Source organism: Eurosta solidaginis, chromosome 5 (assembly GCF_040869045.1).
Source record: "Eurosta solidaginis isolate ZX-2024a chromosome 5, ASM4086904v1, whole genome shotgun sequence".
Classification (NCBI taxonomy): domain Eukaryota; kingdom Metazoa; phylum Arthropoda; class Insecta; order Diptera; family Tephritidae; genus Eurosta; species Eurosta solidaginis.
Genome location: NC_090323.1, coordinates 259,415,429 through 259,439,364, shown reverse-complemented (window position 1 = coordinate 259,439,364; position 23,936 = coordinate 259,415,429).

The following is a 23,936-nucleotide window of genomic DNA, read 5'->3' as shown; positions in this document are numbered from 1 at the left end:
AAAAATGGGCGTGGACATAGTCGGATTTCGGCGATTTTTTATACCAATACAAAGTGAGTTAAGATAATTATGTGAACTGAGTTTAGTAAAGATATATCGATTTTTGCTCAAGCTATCGTGTTAACGGCCAAGCGGAAGGACAGACGGACGACTCTGTATAAAAACTGGGCGTCGCCTCAACCAATTTCGCCCATTTTCACAGAAAACAGTTGTTGTCATAGAATCTATACCCCTACCAAATTTCACAAGGATTGGTAGATTTTTGTTCGACTTATGGCTTTAAAAGTAGTCTAGACGAATTAAACGAAAAAGGGCGGAGCCACGCCCATTTTGAAATTTTCTTATATTTTTGTATTTTATTTATTTATTTATTTATTCAATACTGTCTATGAAAGAACATTTCTTACAGACTAATAACAATGGTGTAGGTTACAAAATGAAACATACCTACTTAAAATAAGAGAGTAAAATATTCAAAAAAGCTTGTTTTCCCAAGGAAAAATCAAGGGAAATACTCTGAGATAGAATATTAAATTCGCGCATAGATCTTGCAAGAGGAGCATTACTGGCAAATTTAGTTTTGACTTTTTTCCAGTAAAAAGGATAGGTGACGCGAAGATTTCGCCTTGGAATGTTAAAAGTAATCCTTTCCAGAAGATAAGGACAATCTATCGTACCATGAATAACGTTAAACATGAAAGTCAAAGATAAGATTGACCTTCGGGTTTCGAGAGATTGTAGGTCAAGTAGCAGAATACGGGATGCATAGGGTGGAATGGAAGTATCAAATTTGAGGGACCGTAAAGCGAAATTAATGAACACCTTTTAAATATGTTCTATTCTTTTTATTGATATCTGGTTATACGGCCTTCAGACAAAAACTGCATATTCAAGGTTTGAGCGAACAAAAGTTATATACAACATTTTAAGAGTATAAGGGTCTGAGAACTTGGTGCAGTTCCGACGAATAAAGCCTAGAACAGAGTAGGCCTTCGCAATGATGAAATCAACATATTTGTTAAAAGACAGTTTCGGGTCAAAAAAAACTCCTAGTCCTTTACTTCGACAATATTATGAAGGACAGTATTAGAAATGTGGTGGGACGTACTTAGAAAATGCAAAATTTTAGCAAATGTCATTTTAAAACATTTTTTTATGTTTAAAGGGAGACGAAAACGAAGACACCATGAATGAACAGCGTTGATATCGCATTGAAGCTTTGCTTCATCAGAGGCATCTTGGACTTTGGCGAATATTTTGAGGTCATAGGCATTGTTGCACCATATCATTACGGGAGTTAATTGTTGGCATAATTTACTGATATACTGTAAAGATATTAAATTTTTTGTTAAAATTTGACTTTAAAAACAAATTTTTTTAAAAGTGGGCGTGGTCGTTCTCCGGTTTTCCTGATTTTTATTAAGCTTACATATAGTAATAGGAGTAACGTTCCTGCCAAATTTCATCAAGATATCTTCAACAACTGCCAAATTACAGCTTGCAAAACTTTTAAATTACCTTCTTTTAAAAGTGGGCGGTGCCACGCCCATTGTCCAAAATTTTACTAATTTTCTATTTTGTGTCACAAGGTCAACACACCTACCAAGTTTCATCGCTTTATCCTTCTTTGATAATGAATTATCGCACTTTTTCGGTTTTTCGAAATTTTTGATATCGAAAAAGTGAGCGTGGTTGTGTTCCGATTTCGTTCATTTTAAATAGCAATCTGATATGAGCGCCCGGGAACCTATACACAAAATTTCATCAAGATACCTCAAAATTGACTCAAGTTATCGTGTTTACCGACGGACAGACATGGCGAAAAGAATTTCTTTTTTCGCCCAGATCATTTTGATGTATAGAAGTCTATATCTATCTTGATTATTTTATGCCGTTACGTATTACCGTTATGCGAACAAAGTTAATATACTCTGTGAGCTCTGCTCAGCTGAGTACAAAAATCGACTGAAAATCTTTAACTAAAATGAATTTAGGCAGTTCTTTCGTGATACTTTTTGTCTTCCTTAATTGTATTTTTACTAATACGAATTCGGAATATCGCATTGTGGGTGGCAGTGATTGCGATATAAAGGATAGCCCATATGTGGTGGGAATGTTTATTGACGAGCAATATAGTTGCATGGGTGCTTTAATCACTTCGAGATAGGTGCTTACATCTGCATTTTACTTGGAAAATTGCATCCCGTATAGCATCACTGTTAAAGCTGGTGCAACCGATTTAAGTAAGGCAAAAATAGTTCGCACCTCGGAGCGTATAATTCGTCCAAGTGATTTTACTACGATACCGGTAGAAATGGATTTAATTATGCTTTTTTTTTAGTCATCGTATCAGGGATACGTCAAACGCACATACAGTAAAACTTTGCGAAATTGCATTAAACCCGGGCGTAAAATTGCGAATCAGTTCAAGTGGTTCGAAAACTGCAATGGATTTGGAAGTTTCGTATATACTCCAATCTGTAATCCCAACCAACGAAGGTAAAGATCAATATGCGGCTCATTATGGTGCGGTAAGTAGAAGTCTCCTAACAACAGCAATTTGTTTAATGGATACGCAGCATGAAAAGCATACGTGTTGGGGAGATCCTGATGCTCCGGCCGTTAAGGATAAACAACTTTGTGCGATGGTATCAGGTGGGCACCAACATTATCCGATTATATACACAAGTATGGGGAATATCTATATTCGAGAGTTTATAGAAAGTGCGACAGCAAGGTGTTTTTTTAAATCGACTGCTGAGTTCACCTAACTCGGCTGAAAGCCCCACCTCTGAATTTTTTTCATAAATAAATGGAAATAAATGTATTTGTTATTGATATCTTAGCATACCGCCGTTGTAATACCCTTACCATAGCCAATTAATTAATTTTTAGTTTTCAGCCATATCTCATAAGTATCTTACCAGGTAGAAGTAGTCATGATTTAGACGATACAATAGTGAACAAAAAAGTACCAGTGTTACAAGTGGATGCTAGTTTGAAGACATGTACACTCACAGAAGCAAGTATTGTCACAAGGCCTTTTTGCGGTCTTCACCTAGTTTTGCTTTAGAAAAATAATTATATAAATATACATATAAAAATAATTATTTCTTCATTTTTTTTAATTTAAATAACGAAAACTATATAAACCAGTTTCTAATATATATTTTTTTAATTTTAAAAACTCTTTAAAAGTTCTCAAGAAATTTTCCAAATTCTAATTTAGAACTTTGGGAAACGTTTGAGTATGCAGCTTTGTAGTCCAATTTATTTTAGTCGGACAAAGTGCAAGTTTGAATGTTCTCAAAATTCAAATTGATTTATGACAATTTTCCTTTTTTGAAAAAAGATAATCAAAAATTAATGCGGATTTTTAAGAGACAACAACTTGCATTGTGCTGCTTTTAAATAAGATGGACTAATAAATTACATGCTTAAAATGTTAACCAAAATTTAGAACACGTTTTCGACATCGGTTTGCATAGTTTTCGTTCTATAATTCATTTAAGTTTTATTTAAAAACAAGTAAGGAAGGCTAAGTTCGGGTGTAACCGAACATTACATACTCAGTTGAGAGCTATGGAGACAAAATAAGGAAAATCACCATGTAGGAAAATGAACCTAGGGTAACCTTGGAATGTGGTTGTATGACATGTGTATCAAATGGAAGGTATTAAAGAGTATTTTAAGAGAGAGTAGGCCATAGTTCTATGGATGGACGCCATTTAGGAATATCGCCATAAAGGTGGACCAGGGCTGACTCTAGAATTTGTTTGTACGATATGGGTATCAAATGAAAGGTGTTACTGAGCATTTTAAGAGGGAGTGGGCCTTAGGTCTATCAGTGGACGCCCTTTCGAGATATCGCCATTAAGGTGGACCAGGGGTGACTCTAGAATGTGTTTGTACGATATGGGTATCAAATGAAAGGTGGTAATGAGTATTTTAAAAGGGAATGGGCTTTAGTTCTATAGGTGAACGCCTTTTCGAGAAATCGCCATAAAGGTGGACCAGGGGTGACTCTAGAATATGTTTGTACGATATGGGTATCAAAGGAAAGCTGTTAATGAGTATTTTGAAAAGGAGTGATCCTTAGTCCATAGGTGGCCGCCGTTTCGAGATATCGCCATAAAGGTGGACCAGGGGTGTCTCTAGAATGTGTTTGTACGATATGGGAATCAAATGAAAGGTGTTACTGAGCATTTTAAGAGGGAGTGGGCATTAGGTCTATAGGTGGACGCCTTTTCGAGATATTGCCATTAGGGTGGGCCAGGGGTGACTCTAGAATGTTTGTACGATATGGGTATAAAACGAAAAGTGTTACTGAGCATTTTAAGAGGGAGTGGGCAATAGGTCTATAGGTGGACGCCTTTTCGAAATGTCGCCATTAGGGTGGGCCAGGGGTGACTCTAGAATGTGTTTGTATGATATGGGTATCAAATGAAAGATGGTAATGAGTATCTTAAAAGGGAGTAATCCTTAGTTCTATAGGTGGACGCCTTTTCGATATATCGCCATAAAGGTGGACCAAGGGTGACTCTAGAATGTTTGTACGATATGGGTATCAAACGAAAGGTGTTACTGAGCATTTTAAGAGGGAGTGGGCATTAGGTCTATAAGTGGACGCCTTTTCGAGATATCGTCATTAGGGTGGGCCAGGGGTGACTCTAGAATGTGTTTGTACGATATGGGTATCAAACGAAAGGTGTTACTGAGCATTTTAAGAGGGAGTGGGCATTAGGTCTATAGGTGGACGTCTTTTCGAGATATCGCCATTAGTGTGGGCCAGGGGTGACTCTATAATGTTTGTGCGATATGGGTATCAAACGAAAGGTGTTACTGAGCATTTTAAGAGGAAGTGGGCATTAGGTCTATAGGTGGACGCCTTTTCGAGATATCGCCATTAGGGTGGGCCAGGGGTGACTCTAGAATGTGTTTGTACGATATGGGTATCAAATGAAAGGTGGTAATGAGTATTTTAAAAGGGAGTAATCCTTAGTTCTATATGTGGACGCCTTTTCGAGATATCGCCATAAAGGTGGACCAAGGGTGACTCTAGAATGTTTGTACGATATGGGTATCAAACGAAAGGTGTTACTGAGCATTTTAAGAGGGAGTGGGCATTAGGTCTATAGGTGGACGCCTTTTCGAGATATCGCCATAAAGGTGGACCAAGGGTGACTCTAGAATGTTTGTACGATATGGGTATCAAACGAAAGGTGTGACTGAGCATTTTAAGAGGGAGTGGGCATTAGGTCTATAGGTGGACGCCTTTTCGAGATATCGCCTTTAGGGTGGGCCAGGGGGACTCTAGAATGTTTGTACGATATGGGTATCAAACGAAATGTGTTACTGAGCATTTTAAGAGGGAGTGGGCATTAGGTCTATAGGTGGCCTTTTCGAGACATCGCCAATAGGGTGGGCCAGGGGTGACTCTAGAATGTTTGTACGATATGGGTATCAAACGAAAGGTGTTACTGAGCATTTTAAGAGGGAGTGAACATTAGGTCTATAGGTGGACGCCTTTTCGAGATATCGCCATTAGGGTGGGCCAGAGGTGACTCTAGAATGTTTGTACGATATGGGTATCAAACGAAAGGTGTTACTGAGCATTTTAAGAGGGAGTGGGCATTAGGTCTATAGGTGGACGCCTTTTCGAGATATCGCCATTAGGGTGGGCCAGGGGTGACTCTAGAATGTGTTTGTACGATATGGATATCAAATTAAAGGTATTAATGAGGGTTTTAAAAGCGAGTGGCCCTTAGATGTATATGTGAAGGTGTTCTCGCGATATCGACCAAAATGTGGGCCAGGTGATCCAGAAAATCATCTGTCGGGTACTGCTAATTTATTTATATATGCAATACCACTAACAGTATTCCTGCCAAGATTCCAAGGGCTGTTGATTTTGCCTTGTAGAACTTTTTCATTTTCTTCTACTTAATATGGTAGGTGTCACACCCATTTTACAAAATTTTTTCCAAAGTTATATTTTGCGTCAATAAACCAATCCAGTTACCATGTTTCATCCCTTTTTTCGTATTTGGTATAGAATTATGGCATTTTTTTAATTTTTCGTAATTTTCGATATCGATAAAGTGGGCGTGGTTATGGTCGGATTTCGGCTATTTTTTATACCGAGATAAAGTGAGTTCAGATAAGTAGGTGGGATAAGTTTAGTAAAGATATATCGGGTTTTGCTCAAGTTATTGTGTTAACAGCCGAGCGGAAGGACAGACGGTGGACTGTGTATAAAAACTGGGCGTGGCTTCCACCGATTTCGGCCATTTTCACAGAGAACAGTTACCGTCATAGAATCTATGTACCTACCAAATTTGAGAAGGATTGGTAAATTTTTGTTCGACTTATGGCATTAAAAGTATTCTAGACAAACTAAATGAAAATGGGCGGAGCCACGCCCATTTTGAAATTTTCTTTTATTTTTGTATTTTGTTGCATCATATCATTACAGGAGTTGAATTTTGACTTAATTTACTTATATACAGTAAAGATATTAAATTTTTTGTTAAAATTTGAATTAAAAATTTTTTTTTTAAAAAGTGGGCGTGTTCTTCATCCAATTTTGCTAATTTTTATTTAGCACATATACAGTAATAGTAGCAGCGTTCCTGCCAAATTTCATCATGATATCTTCAACGACTGCCAAATTACAGCTTGCAAAACTTTTAAATTACCTTCTTGTAAAAGTGGGCGGTGCCACGCCCATTGTCCAAAATTTTACTAATTTTCCATTTTGCGTTATAAGTTCAAGTCACCTACCGAATTTCATCGCTTTATCTGTCTTTGGTAATGAATCATCGCACTTTTTGTGTTTTTCGAAATTTTCGATATCGAAAAAGTGGGCGTGGTAATGGTGCGATATCGTTCATTTTAAACAGCGATCTGAGATGAGTGCCCAGGAATCTACATACCAAATTTCATCAAGATAGCTCAAAATTTACTCAAGTTATCGTGTTAACGGACGGACGGACGGACGGACGGACGGACGGACATGGCTCAATCAAATTTTTTTTCGATCCTGATTATTTTGATATATGGAAGTCTATATCTATCTCGATTCCTTTATATATGTACAACCAACCGTTATCCAATCAAACTTAATATACTCTGTGAGCTCTGCTCAACTGAGTATAATAATGAAAACAAAAAAGGAAGTAGCTGAAAAAACTTGCAATTAATTTTTGCTGCTATAATTTTACTCGCATGTGTACACATAGTTCAAACTAGCCTCATTCACAGAACAGATCGAGTACTATTCGTAATATTATTTGATATGAATTATTATTCACTTTTTTCAACTATTTGAAATAAATTTATTGCAACAAATGCCGTTAAATGGAAAGTAAAACAGTCTAACAGTTTTTATAAACAATAATTCCACTGCCAAGGCAAGGAAACATTTGGTAATAAAAAACAAGTAAGGAAGGCTAAGTTCGGGTATAACCGACCATTACATACTCAGCTGAGAGCTTTGGAGACAAAATACGGGAAAATCACCATGTAGGAAATTGAACCTAGGGTAACCCTGGAATGTGTTTGTATGACATGGGTATCAAATGGAAGGTGGTTGAGCGACCATTGCAGTCATCAACAGCCAACTCCTTCAACATCGTATTTTTATAACCAATTAAAAGAACTTGAATTTTACCTGAATTTTTTATATTCAATTTGAACATGTACCTTATTTATAATCACCGTAACTAAGTTACATATATATAAATATGTACATTGAACCTTTTTATACATTGCTATTTGATGTATAGTTATTATCTTTACGACTCATGAATTACGTTAAATCCATGAATTATATCTATAGTTATATCTATTAGAGTATAAGAGTTCACGTTTCGCCCCTCTGGCAACCCCAACGATGAGTTGACAGTTGACATGTACGTAAATATGTACATATATATATATGTTTGTTGACATTTCTTTTACTTATAACTCGAAATTCTTTTACCATCGCGGTTGTGATCTCTCTTTCTCGTTTAAATTAAATTAAATTTAAAGAATTGTTAACCCCTCTGGAAAACAGGACTTTATAATTCCTGTAATATTATAATTAAAGTGAGTGAAGTCAATGTTGTTTTATTTACAAACAAACCTCCCATAACTAACGAGGTGAGCTTATATTGCCATCCATCCACATTGCCACCACCGCCATATACCATCATAACATCGCCATCGCCACCGCCGCATCCACAACAGCTATATACTCCCAGGAAAGGAAAGTTGAATCGTGTCCCAGCACAGCCAGGTAAATTTTGTATTGCCAGCTCCCCTAACCAGTGGTCCTTCGACGCCACTAGGGAAACCAGCGCAGGAAAAACATAAGTACACATTTGGTAAATCGTGAGTATTAAATGCGATTTTAATACACCCCCATACGAAGAAATATATATAGAGCGGAAAATTTTGACTCTCGAGGATTGGTGATTCCCGCCAATAATCCTCATTTCCCACCAAATTTTCTCAATTTCCCGCCAAAACTTGCATATACCATTTCGTATATATACATATATATATATATATATATATATATATATATATACAGCAATAACCCCATATTGCCAAACTCAATACGGTATATGTTAGTATTTTATACTAATTTATTTAATAAAATACGTTTTATTAAATTTGAGCAAAATTGTTCTTTAATTCAATGTTTGTCTTTTCGTTCTTACAACTTTCCTCGTATACCACATTCAACGGAATAATAATTCAAACAACACGAAGTGCAATAGACATCGTATAAGAGAACAGTACAGACAGTTTCAAAAAGAAAATAATTCATATAGTTGTATCTTTCTAATCATTGTATTTTTGCTTTAGTTCGCAAACCCCACAGGGTTGCTTATTTATGTCTTTAGTCAACATGAAAGAATGGAAATTCAACACACCTCCTCAAAAATACATTGATTATTACAATAGAAACAAAAATAATTAAAGACAAATTTATTCATTGAGGCAAGTTGTAAATACTGGGAGGTTACAATATCATGGTCCAACATTTGTTGCGGGGATTGGGAAAATCCAGAAAACCCAATCAGACCAATAACTTATCACTAATTTAACTTATATTGTTACTGTTGTCATCAAGTCCCATCTGGCTTCTCAAATCAAGAAAACGTGCTGCAGCTAATGTTTTTGTTAATATATCGGCAAGCTGCCTATCTGTGGGGATATACTCAATTTTTATTGTTTTATTTTCTATCTGTTCCCTTAAAAAATAAAATTAAAATCAATATGATTGGATCTTTTGTGCCATGAGGGATTATTTGCTATATTTATACAACCTTGATTGTCTTCGAAAATCTTAAATGGTTCGTTAAATTTGATTTTCATACTTTTCAGTAAAGATCTTAACCATAAAGCCTCTCTAACTGCTTCAAAAAGTGCCATGTGCTCAGCTTCAGTAGATGAAGCTGCCACAGAAGTTTGTTTTCTCGTGTTCCAGCAGATTAAAGAGGATTCAAACATTTTAAACAAATAACCAGTCGTACTTCTCCGATCGTTCCCGCTTCCACCCCAATCAGAGTCAACGTAACCAGTAAACATGTCTTTATAATTTTCGTTCTTTACATAAATAAGTTTTAAATCAATAGTACCTTTAAGGTATCTTAGAACTCTCTTAAGACACTGCCATAATTCTATATTCTGTTTAGTGCTATAACGGCTTAAAATGTTTACAGATGTACTCAAATCTGGTCGTGTGCAAGTCATAATATACATCAAACAACCAATTAGATTACGGCAGGGCGCGTCATACTTTTCATCAAAATTTAGTGCTTCATAATTAAGCTTACTCGGAAGTGGAATACTAACTGATTTACAATCTTCCATTTTAAATTTCTTTAAAACATTTCTAATATACGCAGATTGACTTAATATCTGATTATGTTTTCTTTCAATCTTTATGCCAATAAAATGTCGAATTTCAAATACATCCGTCATTTTAAATTTAGTCATTAAATAAGTTTTAAATTTACCAATCGTTTCATCATTTGCTGTTGCTATTACCAAATCATCAACGTATAGTAGCACATATATATTTTTCATGATATTATTATTGTCAAGAATGTAAATGCAACGATCGACACCTGAGTTTACGAAGCCAATTTCCTTTAATGGCCGTTCAAAAACTTCGAACCAACACCTAGCGGCTTGCTTAAGACCGTAAATTGCTCTATTAAATTTGCAAACTTTACCCTTCTCACATGATACACCTTCAGGGACCATCATATAAATTTCTTCTTTTAACATACCATTTAAAAAAGCAGTTTTGACGTCCATGTGGTGAACTTTTAAATTGAATTGGTTAGAAAATGATAGCATAATTCGAAGGCTCGATATTCTGACCACTGGAGCAAAAGTCTCATCATAATCGACTAGAAACTCTTGTGTAAAGCCACGAGAAACAAGCCTGGCTTTATACCTCACTGGCTTACCTGATTCGTCGTGCTTCAAAGTAAAAACCCATTTACAATCGACAATATTTTTATTTTCAGGCCTTTGCACAAAAGACCAAGTTTTGTTAGATAAATGGGAATCAAGCTCATCCCTTATTGCATTTCCCCAATGAGACCTATCACTTCTGTTTTTTATTTCTTCAAATGAATTGGGAGTGGGGCTTAAAGAAGTATCTGCATTCAATACACAGTTATATAAATATGGATCATCTGAATATTTTCTCAGTGGACGAGCTTTCAATCTGTCACTTCGCCTAACTTCAAAATATCAGACATTTCTTCACTCAAACCTCGCTGCTGACTATTGTGTTCACCTGTATACTCATATTCTGATACAGTTCCACCAGTACCAACTGGATCGGTATTATCTTCACTTACTACCACATCACTAGACTGTTTATCTGCTTGGCACTTTACAGATTTTCGTTCCTTACTTTCATTCAGGAAGATTGATACAATCTTTGTCTCATTGCGAGACCCAGAGGCATTTGATGATGACTCATTTTTAAATACAGTCCTAGAATTTTTCATATTTGTTTCATCTACGATAACGTCTCTTGCTATCGTGAATTTTTCAGTTTCCACATCCCACAGTTTATAACCATTCGGTTCATATCCAACAAGTATAGCCTTCCACGATTTTTCATCAAATTTTCTTTTTCTTGTTTTATTGTGAACGTATACCGTCGAACCGAAAACTTTTAAATATTTTAAATTTGGCTTTCTTTTGTGCCACATTTCATATGGTGTTTTCGTACGATCTTTCAGTGCTTTAGTTGGAGTTCTATTTATAAGGTAGGTCGCTGTTAACACAGCCTCACCCCAGTAGTTTTTATTCAACTCTGCTCCATTCACCATAGCACGAGCTTTTTCTGTTATTGTTCTTATCATCCTTTCGGACACACCATTTAACTGTGGAGTATGTGGTACTGTCAAGTGGTAGCTGATACCTTTTTGAACACAATAATCTCGCATCTCAGTTGATAAATATTCTCCACCATTATCAATATATATATTTACAACCTTTAAATTGAAACGCGCTTCATTTTTTGCGACAAAATCTTTGAAAACCGCGATAACATCAGACTTGTAAGAAATTAAATACGTTACGCAATAGTGCGTGTATTGATCAATGAAAACAACATAGTAACTTTTCCCGTCTATTGAAGTAGGTGTTATAGGGCCACAAACGTCAGAGTGAACTACAAACAGCGGCCGGTCTATATAATCTTTATTCTTAAATTTTTCGAAACGCAATCTAGTTTGTTTTCCATTAATACAACCTTCACATAAATAATTATTCGGTTCCACGTTTTTCAAAAGGTTAATATCAACCAACATCTTTTTGCCTATTATTTCAACAAATTTTCCTTTACTTATATGACCCAACCGCTCATGCCACAAACGATATTCAGTTCTTTTATTTGCATTACATACATATGCCCCTACACTCAATGTAAAATCAACAATTGGTACATTATACATACCCTCACCAGTAATAAGTACTTGACCATTCTTGCTAACTTTGATACCACCAGCATGAAACTCAATTGTCAGCCCTGTATCCTTGCATTTTCTTCACAGACAGTAAATTTTGCGAAACATCGGGACAAAATAAAACGTCTTCCAAAGTAATTTCATTTTTCGTACTACTGCGGAGTCTCACTATCCCCTTTTTCGTAGCATAGATATATTCTCCACATTTGGCAATGGCGATTTCAATTGGCGTTCTCAAGTTGATATAGCTGGCAAATAGATTAATGTCGTTAATTAAATGGTCAGAAGCTCCGGAATCCAAAAGGAAAGATACATTTCCAGATTTTTCTTTTGGCATCACACTGCTCATCATAAAAGCAAATCCCCCTTTTAATTGTACGGTTGCAAATTGAGCACTTTTGGCTTTTTCATTGTTTAGTGTGCTTAAAACTTTCTTGTATATAAGTGTTTTTTAATGTGTCCCTTTTTATTATATTATAATTATAAGCTTTTATTTACTTTCACTTTTGTTGTCTGTAATGGAATCTTGCAAGTTAAATTTGATACACTTCCCGGTGTCCGATTGAGCTGAAATTTTGCACACATGTACAACTCCGATGACAATGCAATATTACTTTGTTAGAATTCGATAAATTAATCGATAACACAGTTATCGGTAAAGATTTGTATTTACTTTGGCATAACAGCCTAAGTCCCATACAAACACGCCGGTACCTATCCGTGGATTGTGATATTTGGACGTGGTGAATCACGTGTCACGCGTGGTGAATCTCATCGCTTGCGAAAAGCGGAGACACAACCCTCTGTTGTATTTCTGTGTATAACCAACATAGCTGAATTTTTAAGGCTGTTTAACCCTGTAATCTTTTCTGTAATTTATTTTGCTTTTGGAAAAATTACCTATTTGAAAAAAGCTGGCTGAAAAATATTGGCATAACAGCTTAAGTTAAATCAAGAATGGAAAATCTTTGGAAAATTTGAGCAGATGTGACAATTTCGCGCGTCCGTTGAACGAAATATTGACAATCTGCTGATCATCGCTAAGAAATTAGCGACATTCCATCAACTAAGCAGCACTTTAGCAATACTACTGTTATTATTTGGCCGCTCAAACACACAAATATTAATTGTGCATTAAATCTAAAATATACAAATACACCATAATAATTTACACGGCCAAAGCCATAATAATTCACACGGGTCATCAATTCTTTCTCTGATTCAAAATCTGAACTACCAGCGCTACCGTCAACAGCTCAGTGTCATCACTGCCAGTAGCGCCAATAACACCAAACTCGTGCCTGACACACAAAAGTCGTTTCACTCAATAGAGCAAGTAAAATGTACTACGCACTCACTACTAAGAAGCGTCAAAAATTCGCTTAGAGTAATTTCGTCAATGAGCTACCATTGAGCTGGCACCGCATTGGCGCTGGCGCCATGCAATTTACATCACTAAATTGCGCGAATGCCCAGGCTCATGACTTCAATACTTATATTTACAATGCTTTACACTTTAAATACACCTCTGAAGTTTCTGCGCATAAAATGTGTACTAATAAATTCCAATACGCATTATACGCAGATGTAACTGATATATGTGTTTTTGTTTCACCCCCTATACTTATATTTAAAGCTTTTATAAGAACAAGCTTCTATTACTTGTTAATAAAACGAACTAAAAAGTAAAAAATAAAATTAAAGAAAAAAAAACATTTTTAAAAATAAGCTTTTATTATTTTGGTTAATAAAATTAACTAAAAAGTAAACAATAAATTGACTCTAAAGAAATATAACACTTTATAAGTTCATTGTAAGCTTAAACGATAATTAGGCTTTTTCGTCTGCGACAAAAAAATTCTATATTGTACATAATTATATATTTTTAACATTAAAACTTTACACCTAAATTATTAAATCTTACAGTTTATATCACAGTCCTAATTGTTCGAATAAAAGCGTGTTACATTGCGATAGCAAGAAAAGGAGATCCTAAATGTTCTTAATTATACCATCAAAATTTAACACGTTTTTTATTAGAACAATTAGGACTGTGATATAAACTGTAAGATTTAATAATTTAGGTGTAAAGTTTTAATGTTAAAAATATATAATTATGTACAATATAGAATTTTTTTGTCGCAGACGAAAAAGCCTAATTATCGTTTAAGCTTACAATGAACTTATAAAGTGTTATATTTCTTTAGAGTCAATTTATTGTTTACTTTTTAGTTAATTTTATTAACCAAAATAATAAAAGCTTATTTTTAAAAAAGTTTTTTTTTCTTTAATTTTATTTCCACAGTGATGGCACTTTATGTTTGCCTTTGAGTTGTTTTTATAAGTTTTTGATTTATATTTATTTTTGAAATTGTACGCTTTATTAAAATTGTATTCCTTCTGATGATTATTCTGCACAGCATGCAACACTTTTGTACTCGTATCTTTACTGTCGTTTTTCAGTTTAATTCATGATCAAGCAAACGATTTTTTACGAAAGCCAATGTTAGTTTGTCTTCGGCTAATGTTTCTATGGCGGTTATAATGCCGTCGTAAGACGATGGCAAAGTCAATAATAGATGAGACACCTTATCTATTTCTTAAATTTTTGCTCCAGAAGCGAGCAATTCCGTAATTAGATCATCAAATATATTAAAGTGTTGCAAAAGCGCAATTTCTTCTTTTAGTTTTAGTGAAAGCAACTTCTTTCGTGCAGCTAATTGCGATGCCAAACTCTTTCGCTCATAAATGGCATCTAAATTTTTTAAAATTTGATTAGCGCTGCTGTCGCTTGTTGCAAACCAAGAAATGAGTCACTCAGATATTCAATAATAACATTTTTTGCTTTTCTTTCAAGCTGGTTCCATTTTTCAGTTATTTGTTTCGGTGGCTCACTATCAATCACTTGAAGCGCATCAATTTCGGCTAAAAGCGCGCTCAAACGGAACTTCTATATTGAGTATTTTTCACCATCAAATGGCTTGATATTTCTTTTCACTTTTTCCATAGTTCTTTACGCAGTTCATATATCAGCATGGACTGGGCCCATAACCTGTTAGTATTTTATACTAATTTATTTAATAAAATACGTTTTATTAATCTTGAGCAAAATTGTTCTTTAATTCAATGTTTGTCTTTTCGTTCTTACAACTTTCCTCGTATACCACATTCAACGGAATAATAATTCAAACAACACGGAGTGCAATAGACATCGTATAAGAGAACAGTACAGACAGTTTCAAAAAGAAAATAATTCATATAGTTGTATCTTTCTAATCATTGTATTTTTGCTTTAGTTCGCAAACCTTACAGGGTTGCTTATTTATGTCTTTAGTCAACATGAAAGAATGGAAATTCAACAGTATATATGCAAAGCATAAGAAGAAAAACTCGATTAGAGCTACAGTGGGCACGATTGATAAAACTACCCCTCAAATTTTGTTGCGACAAATCTCAACATATTTTAAAATTTTCTCAAGTTGAACCGAAATATCTGTTGTCCTCTATTAAATATATAAAAAAAAACTAAGCTAGATACAGTGGGCACGCATATCGATTTTACATCTCAAATATTTTTTTCGGCATTACATGTGTATACCGCTCTAAAAATATTTAATCTCTTTTAAATCGATACAGTGTCTTCCCTTGCTGATTATCATAGCACAGTTTTCTTATTTATCCTCAATTGAATTAATAAAAACGCAAGCAAATTTTCTCGGTTTCCTCATTTGCGTATACAAATATATACGGATATATAAAAAAAAGAATACGACATAAGCGGTGTAAAAAATCTCGTGCACAGTGGTACAAGAGTGGTGCAGTGCGTGTAACAGCACTTTTCTCACATTAAATTTGCACGCTATAAATTCTCAATCCCCATTAAGAATTTCGATAAGCTACTAACTTCTCTCTCCTCAAAGCCTCTACAGTCCAACAAATCGAAGCTAAATAAGACTCCTCTAAGTCACACCGAAAACACAAAAAAAACAACACATTTTTTAGATAATCTCATACGAATTAATTTCACGTATCAAAATTATAATAATTTACCCCCTTCGAGATACTTTTTAATACGTATATATACATATATCTCACATAATTTTTCCCACGTATATTTAAACCACCCTCATATACATATTAAATATATTAAATATAGTGCAAACGCAGCACAGTGGTCAAATTTGCTCAGTCTCACCCTCAAATAAATTTAACTTAAAAACTTTTTTTTGGTTTTGAAAATTATTCTCTCTTGCTATTTAACGTGAATATTTAAACGTAACTCCCTCACATAGTTAAAAGCAAATACTCTCTATTCACAAAAAAAAAAAGTTTTTTCTCTCTGAAGTTAAATTTTTGTTAATTCTCATTTGTAAGCGTCATAAAACAAAGCTCAAAATGAGTGACGATGAAACCAAAAAAGGTGGCTCCAAAACTCAAGAAGTTAAAAGATTTAAAGTCTCGTCTGCCCCCAAAAAATTTACATCCGAAACGGACAATTTTATTGAATATTGTGCTCGGTTTAGGTCGACGTCGCTCCAAGACAACACGGAGTCCTCACTCAAAATAAAAAACTCAAATATAGAAAAATTCTGGAATAGAGTCCAAACCGTCTTCGATAAGATTGTCGAAACCCCAGATCAGGGCCCGAAGATTTTCCAACATCTGCTAATAGCATATACAGGTCCTGTCTCATAGCGTACGAAGACACGAAAGCCCAGATCGAAGACCAGCTTCAGTTGCTTAAACAAGCAAATGCCCCACGCCCCCTACCGTCGCACCAGGTCCACCCGATAACTCCGGTATTTCGCTAAAAATCCCTCCCTGCGCTACCGAAATATTTTATGGTGGTTATGAAAAATGGCCCTCGTTTCGTGACATGTTCACAGCCGTTTATATTAACCACCCGAAACTCTCCCAAGCGCAAAAATTGTATCACCTCAGATACAAAACCCAAGGAAAGGCAGCTCAAATAGTCAACCAATGACCTTGACTGATGACAACTTTGCCTTAGCGTGGGAAGCCCGAAAGTCTCGATACGAGAACAGACGAGTTCTCTTAGATAATCAAATACGGGCTCTGATGAATTTAAAAACGATCAGCACGGAAAACAGTGAAGACATTCAAAGGTTGCAATCGTCGGTAAATAATTGCCTTCAAATTCTCGCCACGCAACAAGTCTCCACAGATAACTGGGACTCCATACTTATTTATCTGGTTACCTCTAAACTCCCAGAAAATACAGCCACGTTATGGGAGCAGTCTTTGACTTCAAGAAGAGAACTTCCTAACTGGTCCCAAATGGACCAGTTCCTCACAACTCGATATGAAGTCGTAGAGCGAGTCGATCAATGGCGACCAAATAAATTTAAAGCCATCCCCTTCAAAATAGATCGACCTCCCTCACCCAGTCTCATGTGACAGAGCAGCGGGCAATGTACAAGTGCGCTATGTGTAAAACCTCATATCACCCCCTTATAGGTTGCTTCAAATTTAAGAAGCTGTCGACCTATGATCGCAGAAGGTTTGTGAGAGAAAACAATATGTGTTTCAATTGCCTCTCTCAGTCACACATATTGAAAGACTGTTCCAGTACTCAAACTTGCAATCAATGTCAAGATCGGCACAACTCAGTTCTTCACGAAGACACATCTCAAGTGCCGAAAAGACAACCCTCACGATTGCAAAAGACAGCCTCACAAGCCACGACCACGAATTCCACAGTCTCACCCGGTAATACTCACGATCAAGCCAATGCTCTGGATGAAAGCCCTTCATCCTCGCAGAAAAGCCAAGTGCAATCGTTTTATTCCGAAAACGATTGTGGAATAATTTTACCACGGCTATCGTACCCGTAGAGCATAAAGGAGAAATTTTCAAACTCAGAGCTCTTGTGAATCAGGGATCTGAACGAACCTTTATCTCTACCAGAGCCCAAGATAGACTCAAGCTCCCATTCAAACCTTCTAGATTTGAAATATCAGGGATGGGTGGCAAGGTAGTTCAGACCTCAAACAAATTGTGCTCTCTGACTTTGGTATCCCCCGATTTTAAAACCAGAATAAGTGCAGAGACAATAGTATTACCCCGGCTAACAAAAATGCTCCCCTCGCTTAAGCTCACTAGCAAGCTTCAAGCAAAATGGGCACACCTCAACCTCGCAGACTCGAACTGTCACTCCCCCTCGCAAATAGATCTCGTCCTAGGCAGTGATGTAATACCGCAAATCATCCAAAATGGCGTTGAGAAACTTTCCCCCCATCTTCTAGCGCAGAAAACCATTTTTGGATGGATTCTAAGTGGTAGAGCCACTGTGATGGTCAACGCTTTCTGCATGCAAGTGTCAGAAGTTACGAACGAAGATCTTAACTCTCTATTGCGAAAATTCTGGGAATTGGAGGAAGTTCCCACCAAACCCCAGAAGACGAGTTTTGCGAGAATTTCTACGCAGCCACAACCTCACGCGATGATAACGGTCGTTACATCGTACGGCTGCCGTTTAAACCCAGCTTCCCAGAGTCAATCTCATTATCCCACTCTCTGTCTTCAGCTCTAAGCCAGTTTCTTGGAATGGAGAGAAGTTTCCACAAGAAAGGGGATTTAAAGACTCAATAGGATAGTGTCCTAGAAGAATACCTCACCCTCGATCATATTTATTTATTTATTTATTTATTTATTTATTATTATTATTACAGCTTTTATGCCTAGATTTACAACATATAAACTTATCACGTGTAATATGAAATCTCTATCGTATCACAGTTGTGCGACAATATAAGTATAATTTATTTTTAAACATATTTAAGTCTTCACAGTTTCTAATTTCTACAGGAAGCTCATTAAATCTTTTTAGACCTTTATAAAATAAGTTAAGCTGTCCTCTTTCCGTTGTAAAGAGCGGAAGTCTGAAGCTATTTTTATTTCTCGTATTAATATTGTGAACGTCTCTTTGATATACAATATTGTTGCTCAAATACTCTGGCAGATTACCTTTTTTAATATTAAAAATAAAAATCATCACAAAGAAAAGGATCCGCTGTTTTACACTAAGCCATTGCAATTCGTTTAGCATTTCTCTTGTCGGAGTATCGTATTTTTTCTTTAGAATAAACCTCATCGCTTTATTTTGCATTTTTTGTAAACTGTCTATCACACTATCTGCCTCTAAAAACAATATGGTAGGGCAGTAATTAAAATGAGGTTCCACGATTGTTCTATATACAAGAATTTTATGCTTTTTTGAAACAAATTTACATGATCTGTATAAAAAGCCTATCTTTTTTGCAATCTTTTGCTTCAAGTCGTTTACATGATCCTCGAATTTCACTTTATTATCAATAACTATAACTAGGTATTTTATTTTATCTACTTCCATAATTTTGCAGTTCCCGATTTTTAGTTCATTTGTATTACTAATAAGTGTTCTACTTAAGATCATATATTTGGTCTTATCAGCATTTATCTTTAATTTATTTTGGCACATCCAGAGATATACACTATCTAAATCTGATTGCATTTTTTCATATGCTACATTGAGATTTTTATCGTTTATCATAATAAGGGTATCATCTGCAAACAATTTGATATCACAATGGTTTACTGCTTTGACTATGTCATTTATATATATTTTAAAAAGTATTGGTGCAAGTATCGATCCTTGTGGAAGGCCGATATTAACAGCTTATTCACTTGATATAGAAGTACAATTAATTAATGTTTGTTGACGTCGGTTGGAGAAATAACTTATAAACCAGTCCTGCGCTTTGTCTCTTATGCCGATACTATACAGTTTATCCATCATAATTTGGTGAGATACAGTTTCGAGAGCTCGTTTTAGGTCCAAAAATACCGCAATTACGTAGTTTCTTTCATTTAGTTGATTTTTCCACTCAAAAACAATTGAATTTAAAACCGTCTCACATGAGTGTTTTTTTCGAAAACCTGATTGCTTCGAACTTATAATTTTATTTAATTCAATGTATTCTTGCAGCTGCTCTTTTACAATTAATTCGATGATTTTATCATCTGCTGGCAATGTATTTATTGGTCGCATTTCATTCGATTTTATGGTATTTTTGACTTTATAAACTGGCGTTACCGTAGTAAGTTTCCAACAATCTGGCATGGTAGCAGTTCTAAAGCTCTCATTAATTATATCAGCATAAAAGTACCCTGTGTATTCAACTGAGTCTTTTACAACACCATCCGTCAAAAGTTTCTTGCCACCTATCTTGTGTTTAAACTGTTTACTGTTACGTATGGAGGAAACCGGCTCCTATGAAAAATTTGACGGAGGAAAATGCCTCTCATTTTATATTCCTCATCACGCAGTTGTCAAACCCGAGAAAAAGACATCAAAGGTGCGGGTCGTGTTTAACGCCTCAAAAAAGTCGGCATCTGGACATGCGCTTAACGACGTTCTTTATACCGGCCCTACCCTCCAGCCCGATCTGATGCTTCTGATTCTCAAGTGGCGTACCTACCAATTTGTTTTTAACGGAGACGTAGAAAAAATATATCGTCAAATCATAATGCATGAAGACGACAGAGACTATCAGAGGATCGTTTTTCGCTCATCTCCGAGCGACCCCATAAAAGACTATAGTCTGAAAACAGTCACATTTGGTGTGAACTGTGCCCCTACCTCGCCATACGTACTCTTCACCAACTGGCCAAAGATGTAGAAGAAACTTTCCCCAAATCCGTCCCTGTTTTGACGAAAGAAACATATGTAGATGACATTCTCTCTGGCAGCCATGAAATTCTCTCTGCTGAAACATCTCTCTCCCAAGTCATCCAAGTGCTAGCGTCAGCAGGATTTCCATTACGGAAAATAACGGCCAATCACCCCAGTATAATAAAAACATCAAAGAAGGGGACTTGCTAGACACCAATCTTTTGGAATTTGAGAAAGCAAGCAACACCAAAACTCTCGGCATACAGTGGAACGCCCTGACCGACACGTCTTCGTACACAGTGGACTCAATACCGCTCTCGTCCGCTAGTACAAAACGACAAATTCTCTCCTCGGTCGCAAAACTTTTTGACCCCGCAGGGTGGCTTACGCCGATTATGATTCAGGCCAAGATTTTACTCCAAGAGCTATGGATAGACGGAACTGGCTGGGACGAACCAGTGAAGCCCCCCGCTTCATTAAATGGACGCAGTTCGCAAAAAATTTACCCAACATCTCAAATATAAAGATACCTCGATGGGTTGACTACATCCCGAACCAGCAGGTTGAACTGCATGGCTTCTGCGATGCGTCAGAAAAGGCATATTGCGCCACTATATATCTGCGAACATCCCACGGTGCCACCATGTCGTCCCACCTTCTTGTCGCTAAAGGCACGGTTGCCCCTCATCGCACTACCAGTCTTCCAAGACTAGAACTATGTGCAGCTCTACTCCTTGCCCGACTAATCGCCGTCGTACAATCCCATCTCGAGCTCTCTCTTAAAAATCTTTACATGTGGTCTGACTCGGAAATTGTGTTAGCATGGCTCGAAAAGCCTCCCCACGCTTGGAAAACTTTCGTATCCAATCGAACAGCTGAAATTATGGGTCTCGTCGAAAGCGCCTCCTGGAAGCATGTAGGCACTCACGACAATCCAGCAGACATGGGCACTAGAGGATGCAAACCCATGGACTTGGCAAATTCTTCGCTGTGGTGGAATGGCCCTGCGTGGCTGACCCAGCCCCCCGAAGCTTGGCCAAGACCATCTACCCGCGGCATCAACCCGCCTGAAATGCGCCGATTCGAAGCACTACACTCAGCTGAAGATGACCCCGATGTATTGGATCGATTTTCCTCTTTTCCTCGCGCCCTCAGGGTCATGGCATATGCTTTTAGGTTCATTAATAATCTCAAGGACCGAATTCGAGGCATTAAACCCGCTTACACTCCCTCTCTGTCTCATGAAGATCTCCGCAAAACGAAAAATAAACTTGTGACGTTAACGCAAACCCGATATTTTCCTCGCGAAAGAGCATGCTTGGAAAATGCAAAACCCATTGATAAAAGAAGCTCTCTACTAACCCTCAACCCATACCTCGATGAAAACGGGCTCCTCAGGGTTCATGGTAGATTAGTTCATTCGACGTTGACTTACAATGAAAAACATCCCGTTATTATCCCAGAAAAATCTAGATTCGCTGTCCTCTATATACAATACCTCCACGAACTTCTCCTCCACGTCGAAATACGTCTAATGCAGCAATGCCTCAGACAGGATCTCTATATTCCAAGACTCAAACCCCTCATAAAGAGATGCATACATCAGTGCAAACCTTGTACCCTCCACAAGCAGCAAATACAATCGCAAATCATGGCGGCCTTGCCCCCGGAACGATGCACATACGCTCCGCCTTTTACCACTACCGTTGTCGACTTTGCGGGGCCTTTTCAAATAAAAGCCTCCTTGCTAAGGTCTCATACCTTACTGAAAGGCTACGTGGCCGTTTTTGTCTGTTTCGTGACAAAAGCTATCCACCTTGAGCTGTGCTCGGACTTAACAACAAATGCCTTTCTCGCAGCATTTGCTCGCTTCGTCGGACGTCGTGGATATACTGCCACAATGATGAGTGACAACGGCAAAACGTTTATTGGAGCTAAAAGAGCGACGGAAAAGAGTTCGTTTACTTCATGAAAACTGCCTCTCAAGAAGTAATCGCAAAATACTCTCCCCAGGGCATCAATTAGAAATTCATTCCGCCCGGAGCTCCCCACATGGGCGGCTTGTGGGAGTCTGCAGTGAAGAGTTTCAAACTGCACTTCAAGAGGACTGCAGGAGCCCACAAGTTCACCTTTGAAGATTTTACCACCCTCTTGGTAAGAATTGAAGCCGTATTAAACTCTCGTCCTATCTCACCTTTATCCCAAGGTCCCACCGAGTTTACCGCTCTGACCCCCGGCAACCTTCTCAGAGGTGGCCCCCTCCTCGCTATCCCTGAAGTGGATCACGCGGAGTTATCTCTTATAAACCGATGGGACAGGATAAAAGCTTACATCATCAATTCAGCAAAAGGTGGAAAGAAAACTAGCTAAAGGATCTCCAAAAAAGGCAGAAGTGGAAAAATCCACAACCCGATCACAAGGTCGGTGAGTGTGTCTGCATTCATGACGACTCACTTCCCCCGACTGAATGGCGCCTTGGACGTATTGAAAAATTACATGCAGAACCTGACGGCCATATACGTGTTGTTGACGTTCGTACTCAAACCGGCACCCTCACACGACCACTTTTCAAGCTCTGTTTCCTCCCTCATACTGAAAGCCCACCCTCTCGGGCAACCCCAGAGAATTCTTAGCTACTCTCAAACCACCTCTGTCCACTCTTACCACATCACCGTCACTAATAGTCGTATTTCGCAACATAATGCCAACTGAAACTCCCTGCCTTAACATTTCTCTCACCCAAAAGGCATTTACAACTGTACTTTCAGATTGTCATGAATCGCGATCAGCAACGGGCACCCCGAAACTCCTTGCGGTCAGCAGTGGTCGCGCGCAGCCCGCCGCTGCAAATCGACTACCGACGATGCCGCGTATGTTTGCAAACCCACGCTCTTCGCAATTGCAGAGTCTTCAAGAAACTGAAGCCGCCACAACGATGGATTCTCGCGAGGGCGCATAAATTCTGCCTAAATTGCGTAGCGCTATCGCACGCCACAGATGAATGCAGCTCACATGATCGCTGCCGAACTTGCGGCTTACGACATCACTCTCTGCTGCATCGACGGGATGCAACCCCGAGCATCCCACATCATACCCAGGCACCCCGGCCTGGTCGCCAAGTAGTAACACCTCAGGTACCCTCTACCCCCACCGTGCGATCCCGTTCTCGCCCAGCTATCTCTCGGTCTCGCCCAGCTACCGAAGCACAACCGCCAGCATCTACTGCCGCTCGACGCACCGTTCGGTGCACCGCTCAAGGGCTGCAAACTGCC